This window comes from Haemorhous mexicanus, chromosome Z, assembly GCF_027477595.1.
Source record: "Haemorhous mexicanus isolate bHaeMex1 chromosome Z, bHaeMex1.pri, whole genome shotgun sequence".
Classification (NCBI taxonomy): Eukaryota; Metazoa; Chordata; class Aves; order Passeriformes; family Fringillidae; genus Haemorhous; species Haemorhous mexicanus.
The window spans coordinates 47,949,283-47,966,135 of NC_082381.1; the positions used below are offsets into that span (position 1 = coordinate 47,949,283).

Sequence of the window (16,853 nt, forward strand, 5' to 3'; positions counted from 1 at the left end):
CTGAGGAGTCAGGCTGGGAATAGCAGTATGTTTCCAGTCTACATCAAGGATGGAAGCCTGACATTGTATAAAGTAAACAAAGATGGAGTACTGCAGAATACTTATTTTAAGTAAGGACTTTATCCAATTTGAGCAAAAAGGATCAAGAATGTTTATGAATAAACCATTGAGTGCAAATACTTTTAGACTCCACCATAACAAGCGAGAAATAAACAAGAGATTTCTGTAATATTAATTCTGGTTTAAGCAGTAATTGTATGCATGCTGAGGAAAATTAAATTATACCAAAATACTTTGCATGGGAACAAGTAATTCTTACCATTTTATGGTGCTGCACAAATGGTAAATAATATCATAATGTAAGTGCTTTCTACAAAACCCGATGACACATAATTTCTCCCAATTTATTGTGCTGGTTCATACCAATAAGTTCCCAAAGGAGCAGCTTTGTTAGCAGTAGGTATTGATTTCTGAGCTCAGACTGCATCTTCCCACTATTACATTTCACTTGAGAAATTAAAATGTTTCTGAAGACTGGCAGTGGGGCGACACACCACCTTCCTGGCAAGGGAACATCACAAGGCATTTACTGCTGTCAGCGACAATTCCATTTACAAGGCTGTAGCGCATGGGAAACTTTTCTGCATTACTAATGAATAACAACTTCTGAAAGATGGGAAATTAATTTGATAAGAAGCCACCCAAAGCCTTGCCGAGCAGGATAAAGGCATCCAGGAGGAATGCATAAACAAGATGGCTGAGTCGGCAGGATAAAGCAGGAGGGCTGTCAGAGCAACACTTTGACTTTCCTAGGAGATGCTTCTCAAGGAACAGCTTCCCCGAGCCCTGAATGCCACATCAGCAGGGCACTGATTTCACACCCAGCTTCACCTTCTGGCCTTCTCTGTATGGCCATACTCACATCTCTACAGCAGTAGTAGGTCTGGCAAGAGCCAGGAAAGTACTGAGTTTCTGACCTCCCTAATTAACTCCTTAGTCATCGCAGCCCTTGATCTTTCCAGCACGGCCTGTCTTCCTTGTACTAATCCCTGAAATCAAGAGAAGTGCTGACAAAAGTATAATTACTCGGGCTGCTGTTTTATGGTATGGAGCATTTGGTGGCAGGACTACTTGAAGGTGTTCCTGTTCCCCTTGTCTGCCTGCTGCTTGCTTCTTTCTGGTGGGGAGACCACTAGAGCAGCTTTGCTGCAAGCTGCTTGAAGAAATGCCCCAGCTTAAAAGAAAAAAAGAAGAAACCTGCAAACCAACAGGCACCATACCTAAGACAAATCCATGTGTGAGCAGAGGAGACATTAGGAATAAAAGCTGATTTCAATGGGGAGACCCAGAAGCAGGGCTTCCTCAGGCTTGGATCATCCAAACACTTGGTAGCCTTAAACATATGAATGTTCAGGGAGATTTCTGCTCCAGGATGAACTCACTGTATTTTGTATGCCAGAAGACAGCTATGGCCAGCAATAAAATTGCTAGCAAATGTGGTAATATTTCCATTAGGGAAGATGTGTTTGCATCTGGATTCAGCTAGGATAGCTTTATGCCCAGAGAGTTATCAATCAGTGCTCCTTCCTTTTGATTCTGCACTATCAAGTCTGATTAGTATTTTTGTCTCTGAGGTTAGAGACAAATTTATTGTTTTTTCTTCCTAATACCATTACAGCTTTGTCATTTTGGCTTTGTGAGATACTTTATTTAATCAAAAAGGAGAAGAAGGGATTTTATTTCTACAAAGACTAGCAGGAGGCAAGAGCTGGTATTACCAAGCTTTGAGAACAGTTGCTATAACGAAAATTATTCTCCAAATGGAGGCTGAGGGCACTGACCACAGTGAACTGAGCTGCGACATGTAATTTCATTACTTTGGCTGGGCTAAGCTGCCTAAACTTATTGCTGCCTTCAGCAAGGGAGCACATTGGCTTGCAGCCACAGTGGAGGGATGTAAAAAGCTAGAGGGTTGCTACAATTTTCTCAAGTGCCTAAAAAGTGTCCAAGTGGTCATTAGCTGCTGCCTCTTGGTTTAAACAGATCACACACTACTGTGATCTGAAAACACACTGGTTAGGCAGCATTGCTGTTACAGACTTGCTCTTGAAGAATTACCACGCACACAGGAAATCTGTTTGATTCCCACATGTGTTTGGTTTTCAGACTTACAGGCTCCATGGTGGGGTGGGGGGAAAACCAACAACCAAACCATCATTAATTCCCTTGAGATTTGTGCTGCATTATTTTACTCTATGCAATCCTTTGTTCTTCATGAGGCTGTATATACCAGTACAGCATTTCTTCTCCTTCCCAGCTCTTTGAAAGTAAGAGAGTAGGATGAATAACAATCTTGCATGGTGGGTATGTATATCTGTCTGTAAACATTTATATGTGACTTTCATGTCTGTGAATTGTGCTGGGCAGATAATCACGAAAACTTGACAGTCTCTCTTCAAAGCAGAACTGTGAGAAGCAATTACATACACTTTGAATACCAGCTGGACAAGCTTCCCACACCATAAAACACCGTGTTTAATTTTGAACCTGGAGGAGTTGCATCCTGCCATCTTTACTCTGTCTTCAAATAAGATTACTGCACTGTGCTCCAGGAAAAAACCATGATGCTTATCATTTGCACTAGCTGCAGAAAACCCTGGCTGAATTCACTGACCTCTGTGATACACAGGGTAGTACTGAATGATCAATCATCTTTAATACTGCACAGCTCCCTCCGATATATGCTGTTCTGTTATCTGTAGCCGAATCCTTGGTATATAAGGATCTGAGCTTTGTAAACTGCCTCATAAAATCCCACATTTATCACTGGTGTTGGTATTGGGTGTAACTAAACCAGCACGGAGAATGGTTTAGCAACATGTATAAACACGACCAAGCAATGCAAATCACAGTTCCTGCAACTCATTTTGAGCTGTTCTTAGAACAGGGAGGAGCAATACACAATAAAGGGTGAAAATCATCGGTTTTCCCCCTTTTGAGCTTTTACTTCTTGTTAATTAATTCATACTGTGAATTAGTTCTGGTTGGTGGATACATTTAGGTGTTTTGTGAGTCTGAGAGCATGTCCTTACCTCCATTCACATTATGAAACAGGCACAACAAACATGCCTATTGACTGCGTATCTGCATTTGGTCATTTGAGAAATGTGTCACCATAAAGGTCACTTGGATGCCTGAGGACAGGAGTAAGGAAGGTGTAAGTGAAGATACCCAAACATTGCACAAGGGCTGTCAAGTGAAAGGAGCTGTGGACAGGCTCTTTTGCACCCCCATAAAACCTGCTACTCCACACACTACTGACAGCAATGTGTTTACTTTTTTTAACTCAAGGCATATACCTGCACTCAGTCAGTTTCAAATTATCATTAATCAGCACTCCAAAACCACCCTGAAGTCTTCACACACTCCTTGTTGTAAGCCAGTCAGCCAGAACATGGGAAAAAAATCTTGTCTGATTTAATTTCCTTGGTCTGAAACATCAAAAGGAGTGTTAACTATGTGGACAAAAATCCTATTCTGATTTATCAGGACTTAAGTACATGTTTTTAAATCACTACTTGCATTTTTCCCTAAGTATATGTCCAGCTAGCCACTGTAAGAACAATTCCTGCTTGAGTGCCAGCTACACCTGTATTATGATAAAGTGACTGGCCAAGAATTACCAGGAAAACCCAGAACATGATAGAGGTGGAATTGGCAAAATTAAGGTAAAAAACTGTGAACATTCTAAATAATGGCATTTTCTTGCGTCATTTCCTTCTATGGGAAAGCTCTGTGAAGAGAGCTGTGTTTGCAGGGATTTTCACAAATCCTGCTGAGAAGGGAAGTGTTACCTGGGAGGAATATGTTGTCCTCCACATCTGTACTTTTTGCTAAAGATGAAGCTATATGCCCTGAAACTTTGCTCCTCCATATCAGGTCAGGATTTTGCTCAACTTGCTCTGGTGCCAAGCTGAGCTGACAGCACACTACTGACACTCGGGAAAAGGGGAAAGGGGCTGTGGTGCTATAAAACCCTGGGAAAAGGGGAGAGAGGTAATGACACCGAGGGGCAGCCGAGTCTCCCTTGCGCCCACAAAGTGCAGCATGGCAGAGGCAAGTTGTCTTGCACCACTCTGATCAAGTTCAGTTGATGGTCAGAGAGCTGGGAATGGTTGAGATCATCCCACAGAAATTTTTGAACAGACTAATGTTTGAAGACCATGAAGAGGATGGTCTTTCACTTCTGAAGAAATGAGCAAGTGCCATTAAAAGGCACAGAAAGGGATCTTGTGTAAATTCTATTTGCCTTCTCTACTTAATTGAAAACAAAGTAACTGGCAAGATTCAACAAGGACACAAGACAATAATGCCTCACAACCAGGACATGGTATTAATAGGCTTAAAATCCCTCAGAACAGTATTTGCTTATCCTATTTTTAAATGTTTTAAATTAGTACATTGCATGAAACTTTAATGATGCATGGTACGAGGGCAAGTTGTGCCACTAGTCCATTGCATTGAGATTGGAGATAATTTGGCTTCTCAACTTGGCCTACTGTACCTGGCATTGTTTTGCCCAGTTCCTACCACTGGTAATTTCCTGTGCAAATGGGCAATCCCAGCCTGCATTTTGAATCTGTATTTAGACTTTGGAAGATCTATCACTTAGCGTTGGTGAAAGTATCTGTTATTTTTGGAAAAATAGCAGGCAGCTTAACATGTCTGGGTTTTGGCTTGGCTTCTTTTTTTGCTTCACACAGAGACTCATGAGTGGCTCTTTTGATGCCATTGGCTTTTTCAACATTACATACTATCTATTAATTTCATACTACCAGACTTCCTTGGCTGTTATGTATAAAATGATTTCCAAGTGACTAACTTGCAGACAAACAAATGAGGTTGGGCTCTGGACCAGGTAAGAGAGCACCAGCCAGGGAGTCTGGCACTGTGTTTGTCTCTGCCTTAAATTGATGGGTCTTCATGCAGAAAAAAGGCAGGAGCATCTGTATGAAGTGTGACAGTGAGCAGAAGGTGCTGATATGATTCTGATCCCTGAAATCTATTCAGACAGTCTTTGACTGAGCTATTTGTGCAGCTGCAAGGTCAAAGAAAAAGTGGGCACAGAAAGAAGCAAATACCGTTTCCTTATCCTTCATTGTAGGGTCATTTTTTGTTGTAGGGTATTTTTTTCCAATAAGGGAGTGTACACAATAGATATAGACTAAATACACAACGCAAGCAGACTTCCAGTGATTCTCAACAACATTGCTCAAAAACGTCTGCCCCTAGGCATATCACTCAACTAATCCCAGAAGCTGGAAACTTCAGACCTACCCTAACACTGAAGACATATAATAACCAGAAACAGGCCTTGAAAGCAACTTCAAAACCCTAGGAAGTCTGGGAGTGAACTTTCTTTATTGCTCCTAATTACAGAATATTTCTTATCTTTCTCCTTATCTCAGTGGAAAAACATATTTTAAATGTGAGAAACATATAAATAACAGGCCAGGCTAAGTCATTACATTTTCCTGATATTTTTCTCTGATCTTGTTTTTTCTACCTCTTTTTTTTTCTTTATCTTGGCTACCTCTTACTAAAAATGCTTGCTTTCTACTTGACTCTCCTTTCTCTATTTTCATTCCTAAAGCCAAAACAAAGAACAATGGCTATAAGCTAAGGTCCGCCGTAATTCCTTTGTTGACATTTTCCTTAGCCTTCTTCTTACCTCTCTTAACCTAAAACAGAAATGTTAAGCCTTAATCAAAGAAAAATAAAGGGTAAACATTATGTTCTCCCAGTTTTCCTAGTTTACCCCGAAGGTTAGTAGCTATAGCTGTATCAGCCATACCTGACTGAATGTAGCAAGAGTCAGCGTTCCTCAGCAATGAGGTATAAGGAAGAGGTTCCACTTTTGTCCAGGACATAAGCCCAAATGTGCAGTACAGCCCCTCCCATGCTTCTTCCTGTCTCCCCTTTATGCCAGTGACCACGCTGTGGCAGAGGGAAGAGAGACAGCTGTTTAGGTAACAAATCACTTTAATGTCACATAAAAGAATGCAGAACCAAAATCTGTGCTAATAGGTTTTGCTTAACAGTTTTGCCAGGCTCAGCACAGGTAAATTAGTTACCAGGGTCCTTCAGGATGGTAGAGTGCACAGATGACCACAGCCCCCTCTCTGACATCTCTGAGATGTAAACTTGAGGGAGCAACAGACTTCTACTGTCATTATTTCCTATCACGCTGCATCACCCTGAAGACTACCAAGAATTTTGGGCACCTCCTTTCTCGCCTTAGAATTTCCCTTGATATTAAAGCATTGCAAATTTACACCAGAAAATGAGTAGAGAAGTTGTTCCCAGATAAATGGTTAAACAAATTGTTTCATCTGTAATTGAATACATGCATTTTTTAGTGTTAATTAACAAACAATTTTCACAATGAGAAGACGTTCAGGATAAAAACTTTTGGCTAATGGATAAAAATTTTGATCAGCTTGATGATTTTAGTTACAAAACCAGTATTTAATCACAGGAACTGAATCTCTTTCCTTATAAGTAGTTTTTGTTAAGTGATGGAGAATTTTAAGGATTATATAAAATTAATCCCAATTTACTCTGCTATGAAACTTTTGCTTCCTCTTCCTAAACTTTTTTTTTTTTTTTTAATTTTCCTGTATGGTCTGGCAGTTCGACAGAAACACAAATAAAGAACTTCTAAGGAGGGGAATGTTTTGGACAGATAAAAGACATCTTTTCCTGATACCTAAACCTCTTGATGTACTTTGAAGGCAGTAATCATCAGTCTTTGCATTTTTCTTTCCCTTTCAGGGAGGACAGCAAGGTGGAAATGCTTAAAATGACCTTTTAAAATTATCTTTGTGAGTCTCTTGTCAAAGACTAGCCTTGGTCCCTTCCAACCTATCTTTTATTTTTCCTTTTGTTACTCCCTGGAACAGAGCTCTATGTTCCCAAGAGGGTTTTGATAGTAGCAAATTGCTCATATCAGCTAAGAAAAACCCATCCTCTCCTGCACTCTATGTCCTTTTATTTAATTTATAATAGTGTGGCAATTGGATCCTTTGCTTTGTTCTCTATATAAAGTAACAGAAACCTAATAGGAGCAAACGGTGGAAAGGAAAACCTTACTCTAGGGCAGGGAAAAAATGTCCCTGTGACAGACATCACAGTGGGAAATCATGACCTGGTTTAGTTTCAGCCAAAGAGGTGGTTATTAGGGCAACTTAGTTCAAGAAGCAAGTTACATCAGGTTTTTGCATTCTTTGGGAGTGAGAAGAACAAGGGATGCCAGCACAAAAAAAAAAAAAAAAATGTCACACAAGGAGAGGAAAGCAGTCTGTTTTCACCTTTTATTCACAGTATATTTCCACTGCTGGCTTCTCATTTTGCAGATTCATGGCTGTCTGAGTGTTGACAGGAATCAGGTGGCTTGTCATTACTTGAGATAGATGCCCTGTACAAGAACAGGAGCTTTAACAGTAATATTGTTTTGCTATCAAGGTTCAAAGCTGGGACTCTACAGGTAACACAGTCGAGTTGAAGTTACAGTCAAAGATAATCACTGACATTGGTACAAGTCAAAGAATCCCACTAGTCTTGTGATCCTCTCTAAGTAAACTGTGTGTATGGAAAGCAACTGAATTAAAATGCTATTCTGATTGATAAAAAGGCAGACTCTTCACTCACTACTGTGGCGATGCATTCCTCCCTTCTCAGACCACACTATGATCTGAGACATGCATACATAAAGGAGACAGGTCTGTGGTTACTGTATTTTACAGTCAAGTCTGTCACCAGAAAAATCCCTTATAATTCCATTTCTTATTTTGTTTTTGTAAAGCATCATATTAAGTAATTGGTCTATAAAAAGAAGTAAGAAAAATAAGAAAACATCATAAAATATTGTAATAATGCAGGCAATAAAAACGTAGGATCCATATAGGAAGAACACAAGCTTAGTATAAAGTTTTCAAATGTCTCAATCCAGCACTCTCAAACCCTACATTTGCTGTTCTTGTATTAACAACAGAACACCTTTGCTACCCCTCTGGTTTCATATTTATTCATGACTAGCACATGTTAACCCACACCAATAGTTTGATATTGGTATTATACATACGAAAAACATGCAATCAGAAATAATTCCTGTATTGGTGACGACTCCATTTAACAACTTTCATTAATTTGATCTTTTTGGAAATGTAATTGCATTTTCAAAAAACATAAAAAAATATATTGAGTTTTAGTTTCTTCATTATTTTTAATGTACTGCATTATTGATGTTGCCTCATTGACCTTGTCCCCTGAGGTAAGCACTGCTGACACCTTTTTTATTATTTTTCTCATTAATAAACATGTGCCATCTTCACTAGGCCATGTATTTCTTCCACCATGTAGAGTGGATAAAGCATCTTTTATAATTCATTTATTATTCATTGATTGTTGATTCAAAGTCTTTCCATGCCATCTTCCTATGAAAAGATCACTGGAGTGGTTAGCTTCTTCATTTTGTAACCACGCACATAACTTAGCTGTTTGTGTAAGACCTGACTCTGTATTTGGACACTGATAAGTGAAAACAGAAAATATCTGTTGTTGCTGTTTTGCCTAGGAGCAAAGTATGTTATTAATGTAATTTGATAGCAATATCTCATTTTAAAATACAAATGCTGACCAGCACCCCAATGAGGGGAATCCCTATCACTTTTGCCATTCTTCCCTAAATTCACCATGTCCCTTATCCTTTTAGCAAACTTTTTAACAGGCTATGCTGTGAGATTAAATAGACTAGACTACAGATAACTCTATAGTTAGACATTAAACTACAGGATAGCTCGCCTAAATCTGTTATTCCAGATTAGGAAAAAAAAATAAAAGAAAAATATTCTGTGACCTTTACAGTGTTCTTAGCCACACAGATCCACCAAAGGCAGAGAAAAGGACCTTCCTCTGCCACGTCATCCAGACATGCACTTCCCCTACTCTACTTCATCTAAATGCAGATGTCTGTGTAGCATTTACTTAGCTCCCTCTTCTTCTGTCTTAGGCATACAAACATGGTAAATACAGGGACTCTTTTAAAGTCTCTGAGTGTATAATTGCCATGTTTATCCATAATGATATAGGAAGTGTTCAGTCCAAAGAAACCCAAAAAACCCCAAGGTTAGGAGATAAAACCCCTTGACTATTATAATTTTGTTTCACTGACTCTGTAATTGCAAAAGTGAAGTCAATGTATTTTCTCTGCCTGATAGGGAGGATACAAACGTAAAAGGTCAAGGCTTTATCCATCTGTGGTTCTGTCACTGACTTAGTGTATAATCTTGCACAAATCACTTTAAACTGTTGTGTATCAGGTTTCTAACTAGGATAGTTAATGGCATCTTCTTGCTCTGCAAATAATTTTAGGTCTATGTCAATTCTAGTAGTTTAATAATGTGAATCAACTTTAATTTATTGGACAATGCTTTTAAATGCCTTTTGTGTGCTTATTTTTCTGTACTAACGTTTCCAAACCTTTTTATTGTCATGACTGTAAAATGTATTTTAAATCCTTATTTTCATTATTTCATTTTCCCACAATGGGTAGTGAAAAGTGATTTTTTTTCAGCAATGTGTGCTGTTTTCCTCTAATGCTGAGTGATGACAAGTGATCTGAAAAGTCATGCCATCACAGCAATATAAAGGTATAGCTTGAAACTTTGACTTTATTCAGAATTGTTCACAATTGCATTCATTCAACACCAACTATTTATTCTTTTATTCCCTCATCCATTCATTCTCTCATGCACCCTGCTATTCCCTGCATTATGTATCAGTTTGCAAACCTCTGGGCATGTTCAATGCCCTTTTCACTGACTTACTAATAACCTACCACCTGTTCACTCACTCACTCTTGGACAAATCTGCCCTCGGTCTCAGATCTGGCTTCTGAGACACTTTTGGTCTCCTCTCAGTCCCTACTCTGCTCCTGTATCTTCTACCCTGCAGCTTATTTGTTTGTGAATTTAATTAAGGACTGCAGGTTTAAGAGCACCGTCAGTTGTTACAGCTTTCTTTAACCCCTTTTTCTTTCTTAATTGCTTTTTTATTTTTCCTGGCACAGATTTGATACAGCTTGCCTAGACTCAAAATACACGTCTGTATATTCAACCTCAACACATTGTCTGAAGTGTGTTAGGATTGAGGCAGTCTTTACATACTGTTGCTTTGCAGAAAGCATTATGCGTCCTTTTTAAGATTAGACTTTATTATGCTTATAGTAGAGGTTTTAAAAAACATGTTTCCTCCATGTCCTTGGAATGCCCATTATGGAATTGATGTGGACATGTATTAATAATTGTGCATTATATGATCTCATTGCCACAGCATGCAGTATTTGGAAGATTATTATCTCTTTTAGGAAAACAAAATCAGTTATAATTACTGTGAGGACCAGTATCTTTAGCCCTACACCACTGGCTCACATACAACCCAGATTAATATTACAGACCTCTGGAAAAACTCTCAATTTTGTGTCAGAGGCCATTTGTTTTTTAGTCTTGTGAAAGAACTTACTTACAATTGTAACCAAAAGGAATTCTCAGTGATGCAACTCATGGTACCAGCTCTAAGTTCTCAACACTGTTATTACCAGTGTTTTCTTTTTCTCATCAAATCCCATTTGGTAATATATATTTAAAAGAAGGTTCTAAATGTCATTGGGAATCTGCCATTTGACAAGGTACAAATATCAATGCCTTGTTTTACCTCCAGCCTTCAAATCTGTAAGACTCTCCAGATTTTGCTGAGAATGAAGATTGAAAGCTACTTTATACAAATTAACAATATAATTCTTAAAAGGTAATGACATATAACCTGGAGTCAGAAATAATGGAAATTTTGTCTTGGAGCTAGCTTTTCTCCAGTTCCCTTGTGCCACTCCTGGGTTTTGGAAATCTGTGCAGACTGCAGGCTTCAAGAGAAAACCTGACAAAATCCCTGTGATTTGCCTACTCAGAGCTAAGAACTGCCCATGCCTAGATTTTGTAAAATGAGAGATTTAAAAAGCATCTTTGTTTCTTCCCTTGGAATATCATTTCATAGTTGTATCCCTCAGGACATGCTTAAAGTCTTGTCTACACTAGACGGTTTTGCTCGCATATTAATACCAGCACTCAGTCCCAGTGGAGATGCAGGTTAGTCTTCTGATGGTATAAATTACAGCAATTTCCCAAATACAATATGATAAGGATTTTTTATCATGCTACTGTATTTTCAGCAAGGATTTTCCGGCATTGGTTCATTTGACCCTTTCATTTATGCCCCTGTAAGACTCAACAGAAGTGGTTCTCCCCCTTCCTTGCAGACCTGGCTTCTCAGCCCCTCCTGCTCCCCGCTGCTGCTGTCCCCCAGAGCTGGGTATGACTACTTTTTTCTCCATGCTTCATATCCAATGCTTTGAAAGCATTATGGCCCTATTTGATGTCAATGGTGAGATGAACACTGGTTATTCAATGTAAAGCTGGACTAAATTTCATCACCATTTTGAAAATGTAGCGCAGGAAAATTCATTTCCCACTGTTTACCACACAACAAGACTGTTTACTGGCTACGCTAGTACCCTCCTTCAGATGCTACCACTTTGTAGACCCTGAAATGACAAGGTTGCTTGCATGTAACTTCCTTAATCTGAAGTTATTATCATGTCTCCATGCTTTAAAAGGCTTGATCTCCTCAATGATTTCTTCTCGAGATTATTTCTTACCTACAGCTAATGTGAATTATTATATATTGACTAGCATGTTATTGTAAAAATACAGTATTGCGTAATGCTGGAATTTAAAGGTCAGCCAGTAAAGCAAGTGCTAGTATCTGACAAACTAAATATTTTGCTCAGTCTTGCTTCAATGACTACTGCTAACCAAGCTATGGCAATCTCATGATACTGGAATCACCAGTTCCACAGCAATAAAAAAACCCAAACCAAAACCCAATCTAAAACCAAACACCCATGTGTTGGTCCATGTCATTCACCTGAACAGTCACACCAGGCGTGCACGAACATGATGGTAATCAATAACTCATCAGTGACTCAGCAGAAGATTGCAGGTGAGATCTGTGCATTTACTGACCTATTTTCTGTTCTCCTTTTATATACCGCCAAGCAGTCACCTAAGCGAACCTATGCTTTTAAAGTGCAATAATCCCAGTAACACTTGCTTTCGCTGAGAGTTCTTTCATTCCCGTGGTGCCGAGAGGCTGGATCCCAGGGGCGGTTTTCCCTGTGGTCTGCGGCGAGCGGATCCATCCTGCCCGCGACGAAGAGGAGGAGGAGCAGTGGAATGCGACAAGTGGCACTAGGTGCGAGGAGCTGCGAGGGCTCTTGCTCGGCCCGGCTGAACTGCGGGACACCGCACCTGCTTTCGGCAGAGGCGCCTCGGTGCCTTGCCAAGGCACTCAGCCCCAGGTGGCGCGGGAGGAGCCGCTCCGCCGGCGCCGTGACCGGGCTAATGCCACTCGGCGCCGTTGTCGCTCCGGCCGCGCCGCGGGGCCGCTGCCGTTAACGGGGCCGCGCCGGCCGCGGGGGAAGGGACGAGCTGCACCAAGGAGAGGGCGGCTCAGGCCCCTGCCAGACCCCCGGGAGCGAGGGCCGGGCCCGCCCCCAGCGCCGCTCGGCCGCCATACTGCGGGGCGACCCAAACTTGTTACACACGGGCACCAACTCCTCCTCCTCCTCCTGCCCCTCCCGCCGCCGCCGCCCTGCCCCCGCCGGCGAGGGGAGGAGGGGGCTGCGCCGGCCCAGCCCCAGCCGCTGGGAGGGAGCCGAGGCAGGCGGGGGCCGTGCGAGGGGAGAGCCGCAGCCCCCCACAGGTAGGAGCGCCCGGCAGGGCGGGCTGTGTGCCGGCCGGGGAGGAGGAGACGGCGGCGGGGGGCGGGCGGAGGGAGCAAGAGGCGGCGGCAGCGAGGGAGCGGTCGGCACTGGGGCAGCGACCGTCCGTGCCCGCCGCGCCTTCTCCCGCCGAGGTGGGTGCGGGGCTGGGGGACCCGGGCGTGGGGGGCGGGCGGCGCGGCCGCACCTACGGAACGCAGTCCCTGCTGCCGCCTGACAGGGCCCGGGCCGCCGCTGGATTCGGGCGGGGGGCGAGGGCGCTGGCAGCCCCCGCATGCGACGCGGCCGGACCGAGAGGGAGAGGAGGAGCCTGCAGCTGCAGCAAATGAGCGAGGGCTGCCAGGTTTATAAATCTGCTTTTCCTCCCTCCGCCCCCGAGCCCCGCTGACTCCGGCGGCAGCGACCGCCGGCTGCGGCTCCGCCAGGTGCGTGTCCAGGGTGGCGGTCGGGCCCCCGCCGCCCGTGCTTGCCGCACCTGCCGCGGAGACGGGGACCGGGGGCGCGCCCGAGGGTGGTGAGGACGGATGCGAGGCGTTTTCGCCTGGCTGAGAAGCGGTCGGTTTCCAAGGGCCAGCAGCTCAGGTTGCCATGAGTGTGTCCGGGCGCTTCGGGGAGGCCGCTGTCTCTCATTGAGCGAAGAGCAGTATGCGGTACTGGGTGCTTGCTGTCGGGTAACCGGCTGCATGTGTTCTGAAGAGATTTTATGTGCTGCTTTATTTTTTAGCTGTCAGGAGAGTTGAAATCAGGTCTCCACAGAGGTGTTGGGTTTGCAGGATACTGGTGAAGAGAGAGTTTTCTGTCCCCCTTTGCCCCTCAGCTAATTCTGAGGGGATGTCTTCACGGCTCCCCGGAGGTGTGGGTTGTTGCATGGTATTTTCCGCGTATACAAAACTACGCATCATGGGCGTTTAAGGGAGAGGGATTGAGTGGATGAATGCAGCCGTGGTAACTTCATTGTTGCCGCTCGTTTCTATTACGTGACTGCCTTTAGCAGGGAGGGGAACAGGAGCTTGATCCTGCCCTGGTGTAGGAGGGAACCTGATGGATCTGTAGGTTGAAGGGATTTTTCAGGTGTGCTTTTTGGTTTAATGCTGAAACATTTTCTTGTCTTCCTTCATGTCTTTATTGTCATGTACCTCTTATGGGGAGTTACTTCGACTGAAAAATATGAAACATCACCTTTAAGTTTATGGCACCCAGGTATTTCTAGTAGCTCTGGAAATCAGTGTAGTAATAAAGCCTTTTTTAAAAAGAAAATTAGAATTCTCACAGTAATTAGCACACGTCTGTTGAGTGCTTTGTGCCCATCGGGCTCAGAAATAGCTACTGATCTCATACTCCCTTTTGGATACCTGTATGGAGGTTTTGTTAGAGAACTGTTTAATGACTTCTTTTATTAGAAAGAGTGCGAGCTCAGGCAGTTACGCAAGTGCGCCTAAAGGAAGCTGTGCTGGCTGCATGGATGGCGAATGTGGAGGCCGAGCCGGAGTGGGAGTATCGTTTACAAACTGAGTTAGAAAGGGGCATTGTAAGAGAGAGCCGAGTGGCTCGTGTTGGGTGAAACACTGTACGTACCATGTTCCCTGCTGTGCAGGGAAGAGCGTTTGTACAGTGCTGCCTGGGACGAGCAGGCTATGTATGGATGGCCACTCATTCTTTCCGGTAGCAGAGATGAAGTATAGGTGACTTTTTCCACTGGAAGCAAACGGATGGCATGGGAATGTGTTACTGCGTTTATATTGTTAGAGAAAAAAAAAAAAAGGAATAAAAATGGCTTTGTAAATGAGGAGCTGGATTGACATATGAAGTCTGTCTTCACTGTCGTCTCTTGGCTTGTGGAGGAAGTATTTCAGCATCTCTCCCCCCTCCTCTGAAGCAATTACTTTATATACCTTTTTTCGATGGTCCAGGATTGCTACAGAGTCTGCTGTTAAAAGCTGCTTGCATTCATACCTACCAAAATAGGTCTATAGCTGGTTTTTAAATTTCTCTCTTTTTTTTTTTTTTTTTTTTTTGTAAGAAACAAAAGCCATTGTAGCTAGTGGGGAGGGCGGTAGCTACTTCCAAAACAAATTAAGTGTTTGATGTGAACGGTTCTATTTCAAAACTGAATTTGTAGGTTTTTCTGGACACTCTTAACTACAGGTGTGCCCACAGACTTAATTTAATATGCTGTGTTGCTACCTCTTTGCTGGTACTATGATTCAGTCTCCTCTCCTCCTGCCATCCCACTCCCTGCATAAAAAGCTATTACATTGAACACTTGATAACTTTTTCTTGTTAACCTTGCATGGATACAGCACTACCTTGCCAAAATGTGTGGATTTATACCACTAAGAGGTCCTGCAAAAAGAAGAGATGTTCTGGATGCCCTGGCACATCCCATATTGGCCTGCCTCTTGAGCAGCTGAGCCTCTGAGTTCCCTGCTTCTGCAGCCTTTTGCTGGGGAGGAGCTAGAGAACTTGAGAGGATCTGTCATCCGCTGAAGGCCACTTGGGTGGAGTTAAAAGCTGCACTATACTTGCTCTGCAGCGCTCTCCTGTCCTCTCTCCCAGCTGTTTTAGAGGGTGTGTGCCAGATGAATATTTTCGTTTTAAAATACATTTTCTTAGCTGTTTTCTTGCAGTGATGCAAGTGGGAGGTCTCTCTCAGTCATGTCAAAATTAACTATTGTTCTGGGCTGCTAGCATTAGATGTAATACTTGCATATGTCACCAAGTTTGCAAAAGGTGTTGGATATGTCGATAAGTGGTTGTGCCATAATCTGATTTTTAAGGATGACTTTTCTAAGTGGGACTCTAAATCATCAAAAATAAAATCTTGGAGTGTTTCTATCATAGTTATGTTATCTTGAAACTTCACCGACTGTTCTGTTTTAGTTTTGGTTTTCTCCAGGAAAAAGGGAATCTCAAGCTGGTTGTTGCAATAGGGATTTTGTAGATAACAAGAATATAAAGTATTTCCCTTGAATGTTCAGAGGTGAAGTTACTTATCCTAGGTCTTGCTGTGCAGAGGTAATGAAGTAATTGCCAAAGTTGACTAACATGTCTTGTAAGCCTCCAGTGCTCCCAAGTGTTGGATCTTGTTAAATTCATATTCTGTGATTTAAATGAGTTGGAAAGTAGCTTCTGAAGGTGTATGACCATGAAAGCATTATTCATGAATGGGTGGTGATCTCCTATGAGTTTTACTAAACTAAAAATCAAGTACTTGTAGACATGACTGAGACAATTTTTCACTGTGTGTTAAATTCTTGGTAGCATGTGAGGAGAAGGTTGGAAATTTAAAGATGATAACAAAAACAAGTAAAGCAGATAGGAAACTTTCATTGTGGGAATATTAAACAGCTTGATGGGGGAATGTTCTCTGTTGTGCCCTATACTCAGTTGCTGTATGGCATGTTAATTAACTGAAGAAAGGTATGCTCATTTGGGAGCCTGGGAAGTGCTTTTGGCTTTTTGTTTGGTTGCTTTTTCTCTGAAGTTTTCTGCCTCTTTTTTTCTAACTAGTCATTTCTCTGATGATAAAGTAATGTTTTATAAGGCCTTCTTCATCTGGCTTTGTATAGTAGTGCTGTGCCTGAGTGTCTAGGTAGATAGGTAAAAGAAGTGTATTGAAAAGAATTAGGAAAGTCCCACTTTAACTTTACTCATGTCTTGAGCTTGGGAAGTTGGAGTGGCTGAAGAGCTGCTTTTCAGTGGAGCACACAACTGATTGAGTACCAGAAGGAGCTTGGGAATGCCAAAAGGCACTGCCAAAGCTTCCATTTGCAGTTAACTTGCCTGTGTGTTGATATAGCTGTACAGGCTAGATGTGGAAGCTGTTTTAATTGTTTTCCTTTTGATACGAAGGTTTTGTCCTTGTTTCTTGGATAGACTGATGAAAGGAACCTAGAATTACTTTTTCTGTTCCCAAAGCTCTTCAGCTACAAAGAGAAAAAGTAGAACCTCCTATTTC

General features: G+C 42.2%; 1 protein-coding gene and 1 long non-coding RNA gene across 8 annotated transcripts in view; one reads left to right on the top strand and one right to left on the bottom strand.

The window, feature by feature from the left end:
- Nucleotides 1-7,358: 7,358 nt before the first annotated feature.
- Nucleotides 7,359-12,666, bottom strand: LOC132341779 (uncharacterized). The gene is made up of 2 exons (XR_009490305.1): nucleotides 12,138-12,666; nucleotides 7,359-7,477 (listed from the first exon to the last, which is right to left on the bottom strand). It is a non-coding gene; the product is annotated as an uncharacterized LOC132341779 (long non-coding RNA).
- Nucleotides 12,667-12,757: 91 nt separating this feature from the next.
- The window catches only part of SEMA4D (semaphorin 4D), an 83,369-nt gene continuing 79,273 nt past the window's right edge, over nucleotides 12,758-16,853 (top strand). Inside the window, exon 1 of one of the 7 annotated variants that reach the window (XM_059873809.1) lies at nucleotides 12,758-12,876. The gene's annotated coding sequence lies outside the window, so the exon portion shown is untranslated. Of the gene's footprint in view, nucleotides 12,877-12,926; nucleotides 13,030-13,182; nucleotides 13,321-16,853 lie in introns of those variants that run through there. The other 6 variants (XM_059873804.1, XM_059873808.1, XM_059873801.1 and 3 more) reach the window with 6 other exon arrangements.